The sequence below is a fragment of the Dermacentor andersoni genome, chromosome 5 (genome assembly GCF_023375885.2).
Source record: "Dermacentor andersoni chromosome 5, qqDerAnde1_hic_scaffold, whole genome shotgun sequence".
NCBI lineage: Eukaryota > Metazoa > Arthropoda > Arachnida > Ixodida > Ixodidae > Dermacentor > Dermacentor andersoni.
This window is the reverse complement of record NC_092818.1, coordinates 142,648,846-142,668,308: the sequence shown is the minus strand read 5'-3', so window position 1 is coordinate 142,668,308 and position 19,463 is coordinate 142,648,846. Positions and strand designations below refer to the sequence as shown.

The 19,463-nt window shown below is 46.9% G+C and overlaps 1 long non-coding RNA gene across 1 annotated transcript in view; it reads left to right on the top strand.

The window, feature by feature from the left end:
• The first annotated feature begins 269 nt into the window (after nucleotides 1-269).
• Nucleotides 270-19,463, top strand: part of LOC129385090 (uncharacterized) — a 73,823-nt gene continuing 54,629 nt past the window's right edge. The window contains exon 1 of the long non-coding RNA XR_011894659.1: nucleotides 270-1,851. This is a non-coding gene — a long non-coding RNA (uncharacterized lncRNA). The remainder of the gene's footprint in view (nucleotides 1,852-19,463) is intronic.

Below are 19,463 nucleotides of genomic sequence, written 5' to 3'. Positions count from 1 at the left end.
AGTAGAGAGGGCAATATCGCTAGAGTATCGCAAAGGACGCTCACGTTCCCGACGCATGCAAGGTAAGAGACTCTCCTCGCTGAAACCTTCTGTACCAACAACGAGGCCTCTTCTTCGTCGTAAACAGATTTCGCGAACACCAGCGCCAGAGCAAGAGGTTTAAACACCGCCCGCCTCGGCCTAGCTTCTGTTCGCACCACGCTGACTCGATGCTTCTGGAAGCATGCGTCGCCGCCTACTTCGCGACCAAGATGAAGGTGGGTGGGGGAGGTGGGGGTGCCTTAAGGCGAAGCTTTCGTTGCTTGTTTGCCGACGCCCGCGGCTAAAGACTGGAGCAGGAGAAAGGAGACAGAAAGGCGGGCGTAACCGAATCAAGCTCCCCCGTCGCGGTTCAGATGACGCGCGGGCAAGACGGGACCGACCGAGCGACCTCGCGTCCTGCGCGACGCACGGACACGTCGTCGCGAACACCGTCCTTCCCCAGGAGCCCGCGAGTGGCGCGTAGCGCGCGCTCTAGTATCCAAACTCATCGCCCGGGCCTTTCCTGTCTTCTCGGTGACGCGCCCATTTTCTTTTATTTTTTTTTAAGCTTCCCTACTTTAATCTTCGCCTTTTGTCCTTTTGCCGAGCACAAAACGCGCGTAGTCGAAAAGGAAACACGAAGCAGAAAAGACGCGGGAAGAGGAACGAAGAAGTGAGCACGAGAACGGAATGAACAGGGAGAGCCGCTGCTGCTGATGCTCCGTGCTCCCTGTATTGACTGGCATTAGCATAATAAGGCGGTCGCCATGGAGACCAGTGTGTGCGGCGGAACGCGTTGTTCGCGATCCCGCCTCCTCCTCCTCCTTTTCCAAGCGGAGCGGGAGAGAGGGGAAGGGGGTGGGAGCCCGGTCGCTTCACTCCCGCGGCTCAGACACCAGCAGAGCGTCTGCGAGCGCGCCAAGCGAGAGGTTGTCGACCCGTCGTCTTCGTCTCTGTCTCATATGGACAGCGATGCTTCGGTGCCCAGCTTTGACCCTCCCTGAACTCTCTTCGACGACTGCGCTTGTCTGTCGTGAGGACGCTGTCTGCCAATGTGAGGAGCCCTAAGAGGAAAGAAAAGCAACATCCTGAGGAAGCCCCAAGTCGGTCGGCGTTTATAGTGACGAATCAAGGAACTTTCTTCTTATTTTTCCGGACGGGAGAATCTGCCGCCAACGGCGTGGGCACCGACACCGAAGCGTCATCAATCGTGATGAGCAGCCATTCATCGTCAGCAGAACTGCCGTATCTATGATTGCCTATAAGTAGAGGACCACCAAACTACGAACTGAATGTGAACTGCCTCTCAGTCCCAACAAGTTTCGATTGGCTTCTTATACTTTAGTGTTAGCTTTCTCGGCGCTCACTGTACGAAAATTCCTTAAATTTGAGGGCGGTACTTTATGCGGCACTACTATGCGTGGAAACATGGGCCAACTGTATCGAGTAACATCGCACGTGACGCAGTGACGCCGAGTATAGTGCTCACGTGACGTCTTGCTTTCGTTTACGCAAAGGAACATGCAGTCTTCCTCACTCACGTGTCCTCAAACTGTGAGGTCTGCTGACTAGCTGTGCTCTAACGGCTGGGCACTTAACAGAACGGACGTTCGCATTTATGGCTCTCACTGAACAAAGTTCGCGCGGCACCTTTCGTATTTGGCGTGCGCTCGCTCATCCAACGACGGTGACTCTGACTGAACTTCGGGAGCAGCCCACCGGGGGCGCAGGCGTGGTGCGGAGGCGGACACGCCCAGATACGTCAAGAACAAGCCCCCCCGGTAACAGCTGTGGATGCTGCCAACTCACTCAAGCATCTCCTCAAGTAAGGTGAGTTAGCAGCACGCATTTAAAACGGTTGCCTCGCATTATTTCGGCTTAGCAAACCTCAACAATGAATTGCTCCAACTTTCCTCGACGGTTGCTACTGCGTCTAAACGACAGGCGTCCTTCGCGAGCGAAATCATAAACAAACGGCGTACGTAAAAAGTAAGCTGATGTTAGCATTCGTACTGGAGGCATTAGTTCGGACACATTTGTCTAAATTTCGGAACGAGATCGCAGGTTTGATTGCCTAACCAGGCGGTTGCATTTAGATAGACGCAGATGAAAAAAAAAAACAAAAAACAACGGGCCAGCATATGCGCGCAGATATGAGTGCATGTGAAGGGACACCAGTTGGTTAAAATGTAACCGGAGCCCTCTCCTACGCCGTCTCTCACGGTACATGCGTTGACTCCTTGACGTACAAGCCCAGTATTTAATGAATCAGTTTGCCTGTCAGTCAAACTTTCAATCAAGGGACAAGAAAGCCTGCTTATGCAACAGATTCCTAGGACAGCAATACACACTCCTCTACATGTTGTGACAGTCTTCAACCACGTACATTTAAAAAGAAAAAGACAGACAGAGCATACCCAGAGTGCTACAAGCACATGAATGGAAGCAAATTGCTTGAGGACACCGGTGCAGTAATTAATCCTTTCTCGCAAGAAATTCGCATGTCATTCGTATCCCGCTGCGTTTGCAGCATCCAAATATAACTCGTTTTACTAGTCTGTCCTCCAGAAGGGAAGCCAATTTATCTTTCAGAACCACATCGAAACAGTGGCTTGTTAAAGCGAAGCATAAATCGAGTAGCTCAACTCTAACTAGAGGCATCTTCATAATTGTGCGAGTCAATCTTGCTGATTATGAAATGTTGTTGGCATGGGACCTCGCTATGCCTATAGTATTGGCTATGTATAGTATAGTGGGTGTGCTGCATGCACACCCACTGTGAGCATCATATGCCTACGGGACAAGTTATGAATGGCTCTATTACAGAATATGCTCGCACTTCTGGGTCTTCCTTTACTGCACCATTTACTGCTCCTGATCTATTGGTCATTTCGCTATATTTAGAATCCTTACTTCAAATGCTCTTTCCACGAGGCAGGAGGAGACAGTTCCATGTAACACGTTCTAGCGCTGGCATTAGCATTGAGACCCCGCCACGTACATATATGCTAACAATTCTTATGTCTCACTTGGGGATGGCTCTTTGTGTACAAATTAAATTTAGATTTAGAGCTTTTGACGTTGCGATTCTTCAACGTACAAGACAAAAGACGCGCGTTTACTAGGCAATTTAACGAGCAATTTTTTTTTTTCAAAAATGAATTGCAAGGAGCATGGACACAGATGAGAAAAAAAAGAACTCCATCAAGAATTGGAACAGTATTTTTTTTCTTGAACACCGTTCATGTTGCATGGTTTTGCGAGAAGTAAGTAAAAAGGGCGATTTAATTAATGCTGTAACTAATACCCAAAGTCTGGAAGCACATTATGAAATTTATCTTGTATACATGCTCCCTGCCCCACTTGTCCTCGTAATTCGATCTTTACTTTCTTAGTATCTGTCTATCCTTTCACTGACGAACGGAGTAAAGCAAGTCTCTAGAAACTGTATTGCTTTTTTTAATAATTACTGCGGACTCATTCCTCACCGCTTTCTTTAATGGCATTAGCTTGCTAATTACTTCCCGGCGCAACAGGTAAGCGTGCTCCTTGCGCAATGCCCGCCTCCGGAATACTAAAAATAAATTTCTTCGGCCCATTGCGCGCCGAGAATTCAGAGCAAGATATCTTATTTTTGCGTTCTTTTTAAACAGCAATCTGCATTTCCCGCGCTGTCAAAGATAATTGCTCATAGTATAATGCGTTCTCCCCTTAAGCGCAGACCATCTTCCCCAACCAACCAGTGATTATTAAAGTTCAAAGAGAGCAACTCCCTCTACTCCTGTTTTATTTTTACTATTATTTCGCGTTGTAAGAGAGCTGCACAGTGTCCAGCCTTGAATTTATTATATTTAGCATGAATCATTTCTGAATAATTAGCTGCACATCAGCGAACGTTTCATCTTTCGGTTCTTGTAGGCTTTTGCATAAGCCCGTCACTAATCCTGGCTAATGCTGTCGCGTTCTTTCTTTATTCTAGTACTGTCATGGAACAGCATTTGCTAAACTCGACAGAAAAAAAAAAAACTACGCTTTGTACAGCTTTTTTTTTATTTTTATTATTTCAAATCGTGCAATGTTTTTCATGCGGTTGTTTGAGAAACGGTCGCTCTGAACTTACACGACCACAAGTTGCGACCATAAGTCTTTCCTCGTCGTTTATCAAAGGGTAAGGAAAGGCAATCCCACGAATTAGACTTTTAACTTTGAAATTCGCGTAGCGCATTTGGGGTGCGATCTTGTACGCGTTCCAAAATAGAACGGAGGCGGTTCGTTCTTTACGTCACGAAATAGGCGGTATGTTCCGTTCCGTTCGTCCGATAGCAGACGAAACGGAATGATTGACAGCAGATATCACGTCACAATTGACGTCATGGCGTTCAGCACATTTCAAATTGACGAATCGTATTTGGCTCGGTGGAACGAACCGCCTCCGTTCTATTTTGGAACGCGTACAAGATCGCACCCTTGATTTCCATACTTTGTTTTGTTTGTTTAACTGAGCGGGCGAACTCGAGCTCAAGTCGTGCAACACTTCTTAGCATCAAATCTTCGTTGCAGTCGTGTAGTTACGTTGGGCCCTGTAAGCATGCTTGCCGAATAACAGCTTCAGAGCAATTGTCTCACTTTGCGCACTTGCAATAAACAAGAGTTTTGCCAAAGTGTAGTGGCTGCCGGTCATGCGCAGAGCTACATTAAGCATGCCCCCGTTTTTCATTCTTGGTGAACAAACACATCTTTTTGTCTATTTCTTGTTTTATATGACGCCTCCGGAGCAGGCGTTCAGCAATGCAGATGGTCATACACACGGCACATTCCACTGGCAGAGCAGGACCGGAAGCAAAGAGCAGAGAGGAGCAGAGCAGTAGCCCAGATAGAGCGTGACTGCTTGCTCCCCCACTGACTCGTATTGTGCCTTCACGCGCAGATATTGGGGAAACAGCCCTAACATCAAACCTAATTCAATCAAATGCACAAGTTAAAATAACCTGCCATAACGAGTTTGAACGAGTAAGTGTATCCACGCCTAAACCATAAATGCTTTCTTCCCTTAAACAACTTTCCGTGTCTTGGTAGCCGCTCTTCAGAGAGCCGGAACCTTCACATAGTTATACTACTATACCAACTTTCAGTAGAATCCAAGCCCAGTCTTCTCATCGTCCACTGTGTATTTCCTTTCTTTTTCTTTTTTTTCGACGCGTCACAATGTCAGCGCGACCATCAGCTCAGGAATCCGTGGAATGCCATCCGCGAGATTCACGCGCGTCATCATGCTCCAGCTAGAAGAAAAAAAGGGGGGGGAAGTGGAGGAAAGTAGGTGGGAGGGGGAAAGGGAGGAAGCGGAGACGGGCCGCAACTTTTAAATAATCCACTCTGAAAGCGCGCAGGCTTCGATCGTTCACCGCTGCTTCGGCGCGTCGTATATAGGCCTCGATTTCTTTCTCGTGAGGGCAAACCGCTCGAAGGGACAACAGTGTGGGGGGAAAAAACTGTTGCCGGCGGGTAGGCCAGGAACAAACACGGTGAAGGGGAAGGTAAGGAGGAGGAGGAGAATCGGAGGACCAAGAACAACGAGGCGAAGTGGAGTGGAAAGTAGAAAAGGAAAGAAACGATATAAAAGGCTGGCGTTACGTATGCCGCCCAAGGATGAAAGACGAGTACGGCGGACGCTCAAAAAGCGGGCCCGGTGCAGGCGACGGGAATGCTTCCACCCCCCCTTCCCCACCAAAAAAAAATAAAGGAAAAGAGAGAAGAAAACTGGGCATCGCCATCTCATCGCCCACCACCACTGTTGCTCGCTGGGCGCGAGTCCGCGGGCGCGGCACAGATGTGTCGTCGCGTCGTGAAAGAAGAGAGAAGAGGGGGAGAGAGTTATGAAGGTAGAGAGAGAGGTAGAAGCGTAGAGAGGCACCGGTCTTGTGGGGAGGGAAAAAAAAGATGACCAATCCCGCGCTGAAAGGAGCCGGCACAATAGGCAGCAGCAATAACAGCGGTGCTGGCCTACAATAACGTATGAAAGGAAGTTGCGGAGAAGGGAAAGGGAGCCCGGGGTTGAAGGGGAGTCCAAACGAAGCGCAACCGCGGTTATTGTGGCGCTGCCCCCTCCTCGGGAGCGCCACTCTGCCATCCTCGTTCCTGCTACTGCGCCGTCCCGTCCGCTGCAAAGGTCCTGCGAGGAGCACGTGCGTTCGATTACGCAAGCGTCCGAATAAGCCCTCGCCTCGCCCAGCCGCCTGCCTTCGGAGACGGCGGAGCAACCCCTGGCGAGAGCGTGTTCAAGTGCTGCTGTTGTGGCTGTCTCTCTTTCCGAGCACCATATGCCACAATCGTGCAACCACCTCCTCCGCGTTCCCCAATGCCTCGCACACCCGCAACCCTCCACAACTTTCCTGCGGCCGCTTACTTATAAGCCCTTGTTCCGGACACGCCCTCGGCGAGACAACACGTTAAGAGAGATAAGGACAAAGGAAGAAAATGATGCACAGATTTATATTAGATATCGGCCCTATAGACAGTTGTCACATCGTTTCCTATTTCGTTCTTTACTTTTGCTCAGTGGACATAGCAGCGCTGGTGTGTCTTTTCAGTGCTCTCAAAGAGATCGATTATCTGGGCCCATTATTTACAAAAAGACGGTACATACGTCAGAACTGTTTGTAACAGAAGACGACAGCCAACCGTGGTGAGGCACATATATTTGACGAAGGCGGCCGCCCTATAGAATATAGCCCTTAACAAATGAAAAGCTTCACGGATTCTGTCCGTGGTTTCATGTAGCGAACTACTGATCTGTTGGTTATTTGTATCTTGGGAGATCTCGCCTGGCTTTAACTAATGTGTCACAAAGTCACGTTCAGAAGGGGTGCCTCGAAAAGAGCCTTGGTCCCTTAATGAGGCCTGTTAATGTAAAATATAATGCAATTTCTTCGCAACCTTATGTTCATACAAGTATTCAAATATGAGTAGCAGAAGATATCAAAACAGAGCTAAGCAAAGCTTGTAACATAATTGAAAGTGCAGCAAGTTTTTGTCTGCTTATCTTCACATGTTGACGCACGATGAGGGCTTTTTTTTTATTTTAAACGCACTAGCGTTCGTTGGTCTCATATCTTAGTCATAGTACGTGCCTTAATTTTCAGCCATTACTCTGTGGAGCTGACCTGTTTCACTTGTCTCAGACTAAAAAATTCCGAACTATCTTTTTTTATTTTTTTTTGAGCTCGTGGGATCAATTTCGTAACAGCTTTTTGCTAAGGAACCTAGTGGACATTTAAGCCTTTCGGGAAGAAAAGATTCAGGAAACTTAGTCCTTGATTTCTCCTGAAGTGTAATCTGTAATGTAATCTGTAATGGCTAGCGGCATGATGAGCAACAAGTACCAGGCATACTACCGTTCAATAATCGGCCAAGTGCTAATGACCATGCTGGCAAAGAAAATGCAACATTTGTCATGAACTCTTACAGCTTATTAACGTTGTTTATAACCACGCAAATTGTGCTGCTCGAGTATCATTGGGCAAGGTATGAGTGTCGGACGCGACAAATTATGTAGATATAACATGCGTGCCTAACACGTTTTCTGGTGCGCAATGTTCACTTATAGGCTGCACAATATCCGCTGGAAACAAATGTCCCGCGCAAATCCTCGCTACATTACCTGATCAGATGCAAGTACAGGAAACACTCCTGCAGCAACAACTCAGAGATCAGCTGGAGGACAAGCGATCCGGCCCAGAGGGAAGGCCAGCACGGAGTTACATTGAAACTTATGCCAAATATCGTCCCAAACAATCGATAGCGAAAGATCAGCAGCTACGCCGTTCTGCAGCTCAGCACAATGTCATGGATTCGTATCCCTGCCGCAATGCCCACATTCCTGTATATAAGTGCAGAAAGTAAGAACGCTAGTGCATCACGTTCTCAGTGCGCAAAAAAGAACCTATGCGGTCGAAATTATTCCCCAGCTCCTCGCTAAGGCATCTTTAGAGCCCCATTGTAGCTTCGGAATGTGAAACCTAATGAACGAATGAATGAATGACAATCAATCAATCAATCAATCAATCAATCAATGTCGTGTACGTATCCTGTGTGCCTTTTCCTTTGAATATCGGATAATTTCGTTGTCTTAAACATTCTATTCCGACAACTAGTATCAGCAGATTTATTGTGGTAAACACAATGCTAACACGATACATACAGGAATATGCATTCTTGAAATTATTAACAGTTGTCCAGTGAGACATGCCTCTAGAGCAGACGTCTTCAGCAAGTGGCCTTGTCTTCGTCACGGCCTGGTGGAGACCGGTCCCCTTGTCGAAACGTTGCCTCGAAAGACATATCCCTTGTTCGGCCACTGTTATATAGAATGCCGTCCCATGCCATCGTGGCTTCGGTACTGTTGAGTAAAGTGTCTCAGTGACGCCTTTTGCAAATCCAGCTGGCTGACTAAAGTGCTGTTTCTCTTTAAAAAATGCTACGGCAACCCACCAACTTGGTTCCTAGATTTCCGTTTCAGCTATCACCAGGATAGCCTAAATTAGCGAACGATTGCAGAGGACGGTTGAAATACATCAAAGCAAGAAAGAAGGTGGTGACTGAAATAGCCTAGTGGAGATACCTAATTAGGTACATGGAATCCATGCAGGAACACAACGTGACAATAAGAAAAAGGTGACAGGAGCACACTGGAGGAAAACGCTTAGAAATAACTTACTTGTGAGTTACGTGTGTGTGTGTGTTTTTTGTTTTTTTGTTGTTGTTGTTGTTGTTGTTGTTGTTTCCGCCATTTTACCCATCACGCAGTGACGCCTGCGTCCATAACGTAACAAGAATTTGGTTAACATCATTGTTTACACTGAATAACAGAAACCTCATGGTGGATCACAGAACACATTACTAACTTCTTTAACAGCTTGTCCTGTGTCGTTCTCCCTCTCGTAATCGTCTTAGTTGGCGCTGTTCCTTCATAATTCGAGAGAGCGATAGATAGATAGATAGATAGATAGATAGATAGATAGATAGATAGATAGATAGATAGATAGATAGATAGATAGATAGATAGATAGATAGATAGATAGATAGATAGATAGATAGATAGATAGATAGATAGATAGATAGATAGATAGATAGATAGATAGATAGATAGATAGATAGATAGATAGATAGATAGATAGATAGATAGATAGATAGATAGATAGATAGATAGATAGATAGATAGATAGATAGATAGATAGATAGATAGATAGATAGATAGATAGATAGATAGATAGATAGATAGATAGATAGATAGATAGATAGATAGATAGATAGATAGATAGATAGATAGATAGATAGATAGATAGATAGATAGATAGATAGATAGATAGATAGATAGATAGATAGATAGATAGATAGATAGATAGATAGATAGATAGATAGATAGATAGATAGATAGATAGATAGATAGATAGATAGATAGCAAGGAGAGAAAAGGCAGGATAGTCAACCAGACGAGTGTCTGGTTTGCTACCCCACACTGGGGGCAATAGAAAGGGGGAGTAGAAAGAAGAAAGGTGTGAGCACTGAATGCACGTGGGAGGATGCACAGGAGCACGATAAGTGGTCTCTCGAACCGGTGCACTTCAACTACTGCACTACTGCACGAATCGCCTTTTGGTGTGAGTGATGGACGTGGCCACGGTCCGAGTATCTGTGACTCAGAGAATGATCTCGAGTTCAGCCGGTTTTAACTTGTCCGAAGAGAGAAACGTCGGACGAGGTAGTGAGGACAGGTACAAAATAGGTGCTCGATGGTTTCTGCGCACCTAAAGGAGTCTCACGTCGGGCTATAGGATGAGCTCTTCCAAGCAACAAGAGATTTCATAAAGAAATGATGCAGCACGAAAATCTTCAACCTTGGGGATTAAACCGAGTTGGCCGAACTGCCAAGATTGATCACCGCGAGCAAAGCAAGTCGGATTCGAAATTGTAACACTGGAAAAACCGAAGTGGTAAAAACGCACGTGAGCATGAAATCAGCAAGGAGACTTCGCGCTGACAGGAACAAGATGTATGCTGTATTAAATAAATAGGGCACTCTCACAGGCAGTGTCGACGTTAAATGGGAGCAGAGTAATTCTGAAGCGTGGAGTACTCAGTACCGCCACGCAGTCACGACTAGATATTGGGTGTTAGCTGCAGAGAAGGAATAAAACTTCATTGCGAAACTACGAAATATCTTTAAGGAGGCTTCCCAAAGTATGTGAAATGAAAAATCAGTAGCAGTTAGAGTAAGAGTCAACCTTACAAAAGATAGCGGATATATTGCACCCAGAAGCTTGCAATTCTCTACACGTGATGCCTCACATTTTGAAAAGTAAAAGATACCTGAACGCAGACAACATAATATTAATCTATATGAAAAGAGACGGTAACAAATAGAAGAATTGTGGGGCCATTTGCCTGCTTTCAGTATCGCACAAGCTATTCAATAAATAAAGTTAGGGTGATACTCGACTGCAGTCAATACACAGGCTGGCTTCAGAAAGAGATATTGAACAAACGGCTCATCCATGTCATCAATCAGCTAACAGAAAAATCTGCAGAGCATAACGAGCCACAGTTTCTCTACGTGACCGTCATAAATTACAAGAACGCGTTAGATTCAGTGGAGACAGCAACAGTCGTCGGAGCATTGCGTATAGTAGTGTAGAGCAAGTACAGGCGAATATGTTAAGAAATATTTGTAGAAATTACACGGCTACCCATATATATATATATATATATATATATATATATATATATATATATATATATATATATATATCTACAGAAGGGAGCAAAAGTACTGATTTCGAAGTGTGTGTGGCGATGAGCCAATGCCTCCAATGTTTCTTTACTCTGTGCTCGGAAGAAGTATTCCAGCTGTTGTAATTGGAAGGGTTATGTGCGAGTATCAACCAGGAACGTCTCGGCACATGTTTGCAGACGACATTATCCTGTTCCGCATTGTTGGAGATGTCTTACGTCAAACGACTGAAGGCCTTAATTGACAACGTTTAAGGATAGCTCTGGAGATTGATGCTCAGCAAACTAAGGGTAACATTCAATAGCTTGAAGAGGGCACAAGCGTTGCTGCGTGTTAGCGGGGTTCTTGAAACAGGGCAGGAGTTCGTTTATAGTCGCTAAGTACATCGCAAGACAAACCGGATCACGAAAACAGACGAATATTGATGCGACCGCCGCGGTCGGGGATCCAGCCCGCAACCTCTTTCACGTTAACACAACGCCATAGTCACTCAGATGTCGTGATGGGTACTAATGAGCTCAGTTATCACGTCCAGTAATAATTGGTATACTTTCCGTTGGAGAAATGGAATTTTTAACAAGATACGTAGCTCAGGAAGACACAAGAAAGACACACTAATTCAATTCAGATTGGCGAATATCCTTCAGACGTACCACTACTTTTTGTTGGGCTAGTTGGGTCATATTCGTAGTGTACACCGAAGCACTGTCTGTTTCTTTTCTTTTTACCCATTGTGCAAGCGCCACGTGTTGGTGGGCTGTGCCTTAGATGTCCAGCAAAAGCAACAGCTACGCTACAAAATTAGGCCTCTGGGCAATCGTCCATTCTCACTTTGGACGATACTTGGACCACAACCAATTAGTGGTATTGAAAAGACAGCTTTGAGTGCAGCGAAAGGCTTTTTTTTATTATTGTTAGTACAGACATGTGCTTAAAAATTAGGGATAATTTCATAGAGTGACAAGAGTTGTTTACTATCAGTCTCGTTTTTCATCTGTTGTTTGTGTTAAGTTAAAGTGCCAAAGTGTCGTTTTTATTAATTTTTTTTAAATGAAGGGAGGCTGACACGACAATTTCACAGTAGTGTCGGCACCCGCCTTTTCTTCTTGTGACCTGTCTCGTAGCAGTACGATATTATATACCCACACACTGTGACATGTACGCGCTGTATGTCTCTGTGTGTAACACTGTGTTACTTTGGCGTACTGTGTATGGCAGTGCTAACACATAGCCTTTGAAAGTTTCTTTTTTTCTTCCATTTTGTTTATCTTATTTTTGGTAGCCTTATTACAATTCCCAGTACAGAAAAGCCAATCAGTGATATCCTCTGGTTAGTTTACCTGCCTTTCCTTTCCTTTTCTATCTATCTATCTATCTATCTATCTATCTATCTATCTATCTATCTATCTATCTATCACCCAGCTAGCTAGCTAGCTAGCTAGCTCCATTCCTCTCGTACGCCATGCTTCCGCTCATTCTAAACATGAGTTATTTGCGATTATGACAGTGTAATCTAATATTATAGTTGAAATCAGTACTTCTATCCTGCGGGCCTTTAACTTTCTTGTTTCGTGGAGCAACGCTTCAAAGAATCTTTTTTTTCCTCACAGTCACTGAGACATGCACAAACCGACAAGTAAAAGAAGAAAAAGAAATCGCGTGGTCAGCGGGTTCTTGTATCATGCGCGTTAAGCCGCTGCTCGCCTTCAACCAACGCCGCTGACACCTCGAACCGCTTGGTTAACGCGAGCGCGTTCCGCTGAAAGCCCGTGTTATACGTGCTGCTCTCTCTCTCTCTCCTCTCTTCCTCTCTCTCTATTCTCTCGTTTCGTTTCGTCTTCCTACCGAAGGGACGGGAAAACCCGGTGGCAGCGCCAGGAGTGCCGGAGCACCTCTTCATCGATCAATTTGGGAGAGAATGTTGTCGTTCCGCTGCGCACCGCATCAAGGTGGATATCAACCGCCTCGCCTACCTCTAGGCTCTTTTCATGTAATACTGTACTCAGACAACTCCTTCGAAAAGGCTTCTCTCCTCGAGTAATGTCAGAACATTCTACGGTAGTATCGGTGTTCGGCGAAATAACATTATTGGGACGTTTTAGATGAAAAATGGGGAAAGCAGAGCCTGAGAAGAACGCAAGGGTATGGAGGTTAGCCAGATGCACGTCCGGTCTGCTACCCTGCAGTGAAAGGAGGGAATACAGCGACTAAAAGAGAGGAAGGAAAGTGGAGGGAAAGGATGCTAGTTGCGCGCACAGCGTAAAGGCGCACACCGAGTTTATAAACGGTCGCGGAGACCGTCGACTTGAGGAACTGCATTAATGATCTCGTTGGTTTCTGCGTCAGCGACACGCATGCCTTTGGTCAATAATTTTAGCCTCCAAAATACAGTCTTGAGTCCAGCCGGCTTAATGTTGTCCCGAGACGCTGGACCTCTCCGGACAATTCAGCAAGGGGTAGTGTGGCCTCATTTGTTCGGATTTCGTTGCAGATACCACACAGGCACGCATGTTTTTTTAGCGCTAGCACTCATGGCTCGTATTTGTGAGGCTGAGCTAGCTTGACTACTGCAGTAGTACGTGCATGTGAGGTCCCACCATGTTCACCACTATTTATCACATGGTGAGATGACCACTTGGTTCTTTTAAAATAGCGTTTGCCTTCTGTACAACCATGCTCGCTTTTGCTTGTACTCAATGGACAGGCGAAAATATGCTGTGCTTTGTGAATTATCAACAGAGAGTGTATTCTCGGGTAGCGCCGTAACATTAACATGTTGTGTGCCATGTTTTTCTTGCGTAAACTATTCGTAGTGGCGCTCCTTTCTGTCCTTGGGTGCGAGCCTAACGGCGTAAAGAGACATCGACGCCCGATAAATGAACGAAAGAAAGAAAGATGTCGCAGGTTCGTCCAAAATGCGAACCATCCATTATGATAGCAGATTATTCGACAGCTATACGAAGTAAGGATAATAGTTTTATCAGCCGAATAAACTGGTAAACTTTCGTTCACTAACTAAATTAACAAGAATAGTGTCACGCGCACATAGGCAAACATAAATACATCTGACTAGATGACATAATATATTTATGGCACCTGAAACTGTCATTACACTTTTCAAGCACCAGAACGCGACTACTCTAGCTTGTTTCCTTCCCCATGGAAGGATTCGGAATTAATCCCGACCTGCTTCTTCTTCTGTGCTTGCCCCGGGGGCTCAAATCGCCACGAAACGCCGAGTCTTCGAAACAGGGAACAGCAGGTGGTCGCGAAGTGTTCGCAGTCAACTTGTGCTGCCGAAAAGGGACGAACGAACCTCGTTACGGGGCTCGGTCGCGTGTTAAGAGTTACCTGCCCGGCGGGGGCTCAACCTTAAACTCGGCGAAGCGGCGACACCGCCGCCAAGCGACGTCGTCGTCGACGCAACGTGACCTTTCCTCTCGGCACACTCTGCACGCGCTTCCCACGCGTTGCTTCGGGCCTGCAAGGACCTGGGGGGAGGGAGGGGGAGGGAGTGTTCGTGAGGCGCGTCTCTCTCGTCAGCAGAGGAAAAGCGGGCTTTTCGCCAGGAGTGGGGCGGTAAGCGACACGGTGACGAAGCCTCGGCGGCAAGGAGAGCATCAAGCAAGCAAGCAAGCAGGCAGCGCTTGTTCGTAAAGCAGAGGTGTGCGCGAGCCGGAGGGAGGGAGGAGGAGGAGGAGGAGGGGGGGGGGTTGCTTCGGTCGCGGCTGGCCATCCCAATTGGCAGAGCTGCCGGGAGGGTCGCGGCTGCTGCTGCGGCTTGCGGAGCCAACACAGCGAGTCATGCATCTTTGATGACGGGACGCAAGCCGCCGCCTCGCGCCCCGGCCAAGAACTCCTCTAGCGCGCGCCGCGCCGCGCGCACCCGAGTTCGATCGATGCCCGGCGAGCGAGCGTGCAAGGGCACCGCCGCGCCCACCATATTGCTCTCCCCACTCGCACCACCCGAAAAGCCCGAAAAGCGGCAGCAGCAGCGCCTTGCGGGAAGATAGCGCCTGGCGGACAGCATCCACGGCGCATGCGCCATCCCGGTCTCGCGGAGCGGGCGGCCATCTTAGCCGGCGGCGGGGCCGGAGTTCAGAACGGGCATGGACCGGGAAAGGCCGCGTGTCCGTGCCGTGCTGCCGCCGCCGACGCCTGCGTTTCGACCGCGGGTCCGTCTCCGATCCGTGGCCCGCTCGTTCGACGCAACCCCGGGCCGGCCTCCGCTCCGGGATCGCCGCCGCAAGCTGCACTCGCCGTGGCGTCGTATCCAGGGCTCCCGCCACGTACACGACTTGAACCGCTCGAAACCGGTAAGCTCCGTCGTCGCCGCTTGGCCGCGCTCTGCCTCGCACGTCGTTGCCGGCCACGACCGCCGCTTCGTGGTTACCGTTTGGGGAGAGCGGTTCCCGCGTGGATGGGAAAACGCGGGGACGAAAGCTCCCGTCGATGGGTCTTCGGGTCATTGTCCGCAGAAAGCGACCAGGCCACACGCACCCTTCCCGGCTGGCGACACCGGTGAATGAGAGACTCCTCTCAACAAATCGCGCTTTCGTTTTTGCGTTCACGCGGCTGCTCGCCGCAGCGTGGATCAGGTGGGGTAGCGCGCTCGCTTGCTAGGTTGAGCGGGAGCTATCGTCGACACAATAGGCGCCGTCTCGCGTTCGGTCGCGCGCAGTGTATATACAACGGCAACGTGGGTGGTCGGGAAAGGACTTCTTTTCCCTGTTTCTCATTCGTAGCAATCGGTGGCGTTGGCGCATCGCATTGTCACCCGGAGATACCCAGAAGATTTGGCAAGGGTAGAGGGCGCGAATTCGACTCATTCGCTTCCAATGCGGAAGTGATACATCAGTTTCTGACACGTGAGCAGTTGACGCGCTGAGGAACCGCGGGGATTGTCTGGTTGCCTCGGCTGCTATTTTGTATTTGTTTCTCTTTTCGCCAGTTTGACATGGGCAAAAAAATTATAACTGCGGCGCGCAGAGCTGGACACTCGAGGTTTCTTTTTGTTTTAGAACAGCCTTAAGGTGATTTAATTAAATGATAATATTTAAACAAAAGTTAGTTCTACCACTGTTTCTTTTTCGTTCCTGCTTGTTTTTTCGTGCAAAGTAAAGCTACGTGAAATTATGGGGAAAAGCCGTGCACAAGATAATTTCCAGTATTGAGTCCGAATGAAAGTGGTATTTTTTACGGACCGTATGGCGCTTTGCGAACTAATGTAACACCGTCCAATCATCGCCCATCTTTAGCTTTGCACGGACAGCACTAAAGTGACCGTTCTCGAAATTCAAGCAGTCTTTCCCTGGCTGCACCGGTATGACCGGAGCCGTCGTTCGGCTTCGCTGCAGCAATAATCGTTGTGCAGTGAAACAGGTCGCCTTCCTAATGGCACGTTGATTACTTGCACCTCCTCGGCTCCTGCACCGCGTTCGTGCGCTTATGCTAGAAGGCTAACCTGTTTATTTCGTACCTTGAGCATACAGTAAAGCCATTTTGACTGTGATGCTGTGAAGACATGTTAGTGTCTGATATATGATGAAGCGACTTCTATTAGCTCCAACGCCTCTAACAAGAAATTACGTGAACCAAACTTTGTGATAGCTATTTCTATGTACAGCAAGCTTCGGTGTAAAAGATAACACCTAATCGACATTCGAGTAAGTGTTCGAACCTTGTCTTTGTCACTTTCTAGATTTCGGCGCAATAGCAAGGGCTTATCGCATGCTTAGATGCAATTGACGCATTCCGTTTATATTAGTTAAAACTATCCTCCCGCTTGTGAAAAACGTATGCGTTCCGTGTTCCTACAAGGTCATTAATTCGGTGATTTGGTGATTCATCATCTTGGAAAGTTAGCGCTAACGGACGGGACCACTAGTAAGGAAGGCAAAAGACAGACACGGCACTGACTCGCAACTGAAACTTTTCTTGCGTGATCTCTTGCTTACAACGCGGCGTTTAATATCGCTTCCACCAATAAACACTGCACAGACTGCCAGTGAACGTCTCCTGACACTAATTGTGCTCCAGTTTGCAAGAACCTATGTACTTGTGTAGATATGCTTGCCTGTGGGTGCCTCAGCTTTCCTAAAAACCAGTCACTTAGGGTCAGAACTGAGACATTCTTTACTCTGCGCATTCCTGCTTCCCTCTTTGTCGTCAACTCGGAGCGTAATACCAATGCCCTTTCTGAACTAATTTCGTTCGACATAAGGTAACTCAATGCGTTCGACCTTTTTCTAGCAACGCATAGCTGCGTCCGTAGGGTGACCGACATGTAGACGTAATAGCGTTACGTTATGCCTTCTCCATTATTATACTACCTGTAGCCACTCAGGCTATCACGAAACATTTTTTTTTCAAGTGTAGCTGCTCCCCGATCGGAAGTGGATAATAAGAAATATTAGTGTTCACGGTGTCCTTCACTACAGAGCACATTCGAAGAACAATGTGTCACTATAAACATGGGCCTTCTCAGGCTTTCCGCCTGGACATTGTGCGCAGAATATTACTGGCGTGCTAAGTAGACAAAAGTTTATAACGTTGCACTAAAGAAAGCTACCACAACGTTAATAAATTTTCCCTCTACAATTGTGTGTAACAGCTTTCGTCTTAGCGTTCTTTGCTAGCGTGTAACGTACTACTTCGCAGTTCCTGTCTCGTATCCATTGAACAACGAAAACTCATGCGTCATCGTCAGAGTGTGCAACGTAAATAGACTAAGACCCAACCCATTTTTTATCTATGCAATGTCCGCTCTCTGACGCGACAGTTGACAGCTTAATAGTGTTTTTTTTAATTTTCTTGAGTTGAACTACTATGCCGACAGGTGTGTTTGTCATACCTGTAGAACGTCCTCCAACAGTTGCCCATTTTTCCGCGCAGTGTTTTATCAGGGTTCGTTGGATCCTTACTGACATCACAAATTTTTATAGTTCATGCAGTTTTGCGGATCTTGGTTAAGGAGTGTCAGCCCTGCGGTAATACGGCAATCCTGTCTTATACTATACTCCTCTTTAAGTATGGTTTGCCACCTTTCAGTACGGTAATGCACCACAGCTAAAGCTCAATTATCCATCCTGTGTTCCTCAAGTCTTCCACGCATTAAATGATAGCGCCGTGCAATTCATGACAAGTAGCAGGAGCGTCTACGGCCCGATTTAATCTTGCGGCTTTCAAAGCAGCTAGTATGGTTTTTTTTTTGCGCACTTGACATCTTCCTTGTACAACAGACATCGCTTTGCGCAGTATAGAACTCTTAGGCGAGGCGGTGACGAACGACGCATATCACGGAAGAACCAACACAAAACAAAGAATGGCGGTGCGACCGTCAACCCAAGAGGTTGGTCGCGGCCGTATTGTCGTGCTGCATCATTCGCGTCTTCTATGCCTTTTGTTTCTCTAACACAATGAGACGGTAGTTGCCATGTACCTTCACCCAATGACTCACCATTCAGACATCGCGTGTAGGCCTTTCTCTCGTGAAGGCAGCTCCCGTAGTGCCTCCGGCACAATATCATGCCAGAAAGCCCTGTGCAGATCAGAAACTAAAGGTAATAACGACACTCACTTTCCCTCCCTCGCTCGCCAGCATTTTCATGCTGGGTACGTTACCGCTACAAAAAAAGAAAAGAAAGTATAAATATTTGGAAATGTATTAGGTTATCCAAAGGTATCGTTCTGCTTTTTCCGAACGTTTCTTTTTCTTCTCTCATTTTTTTAAGTGAAGTTTGCAGTCTAGCAGATGGCCGTCCAAATAAAAGTAGTTTTTTTCCCCTTCATACATCGCAAAGCTCCCAGGGCCGTTTCTTCTTAAAGAAGGCTTTTTGCTTAAAGGAGATTTAGCGAGATAAGAGCTGCGAACGTGCTCGAGAACTGCGCGCTGAGCTCTTCCGACCGTTTCTCCGCTCTTTCGAGAGTCAAGAAGTTGGTTATAGCTTCTCTTTCGAGCTTTGTATCGAGGTCTGTGTTTCATGGTTTTGCGGGCTCGGACCTGCTTTCATATATATATAGCTTCAAAGTTCGGTCTTTCCCAGTCATCTTGCAACCATTCCTTCCGCTAACCCAAAAATATAAAGAAAGAATGACCGAAATAAAACACGAATAGTGAATAAAAATTTTCACTCCCTTGTGCGGTAATTTGTTTTCTCACTGTTTTCTTCAAAAAATAAATCAGCAATGGAGGCGCGCTCCTACGTGACAGGAGGAAGATTACCCGGTAAGAACAGGCAACAGCTGTTTGTGATGCACCACTTATATGACAGAGACACCGCGTAGTCGACTGCTTAAAGAGGACAATATTTCTCAAGCGCAGCGACTTCGAGGCATGTACGTGAACAAACGCATTCATAAAATCACTGGGAACTTAATTTGGGACGTGTGTTCACGTGTTACGTGTAGCAGATATAGCTGGGGAGGATAACGGAGCCGAAAGAAAAAAAAAAATGAAAAGAGTCGCTATAACTCCTACCTGTAGTATTACGGGGGGAAAATTAAAAGAAGAAAACAGGAGTGCAAGAAAGGACGCGAAGGAGGCGGAGCGTCAAGCAGAAGCATCTGAGAAAAAGGGAGGGCTCTTTTTTTTTTTTTTTTTTTATACATCTCTACCTAAAGCAAAATCAGCACCGTATTCCGCTGCTCCGCCAAT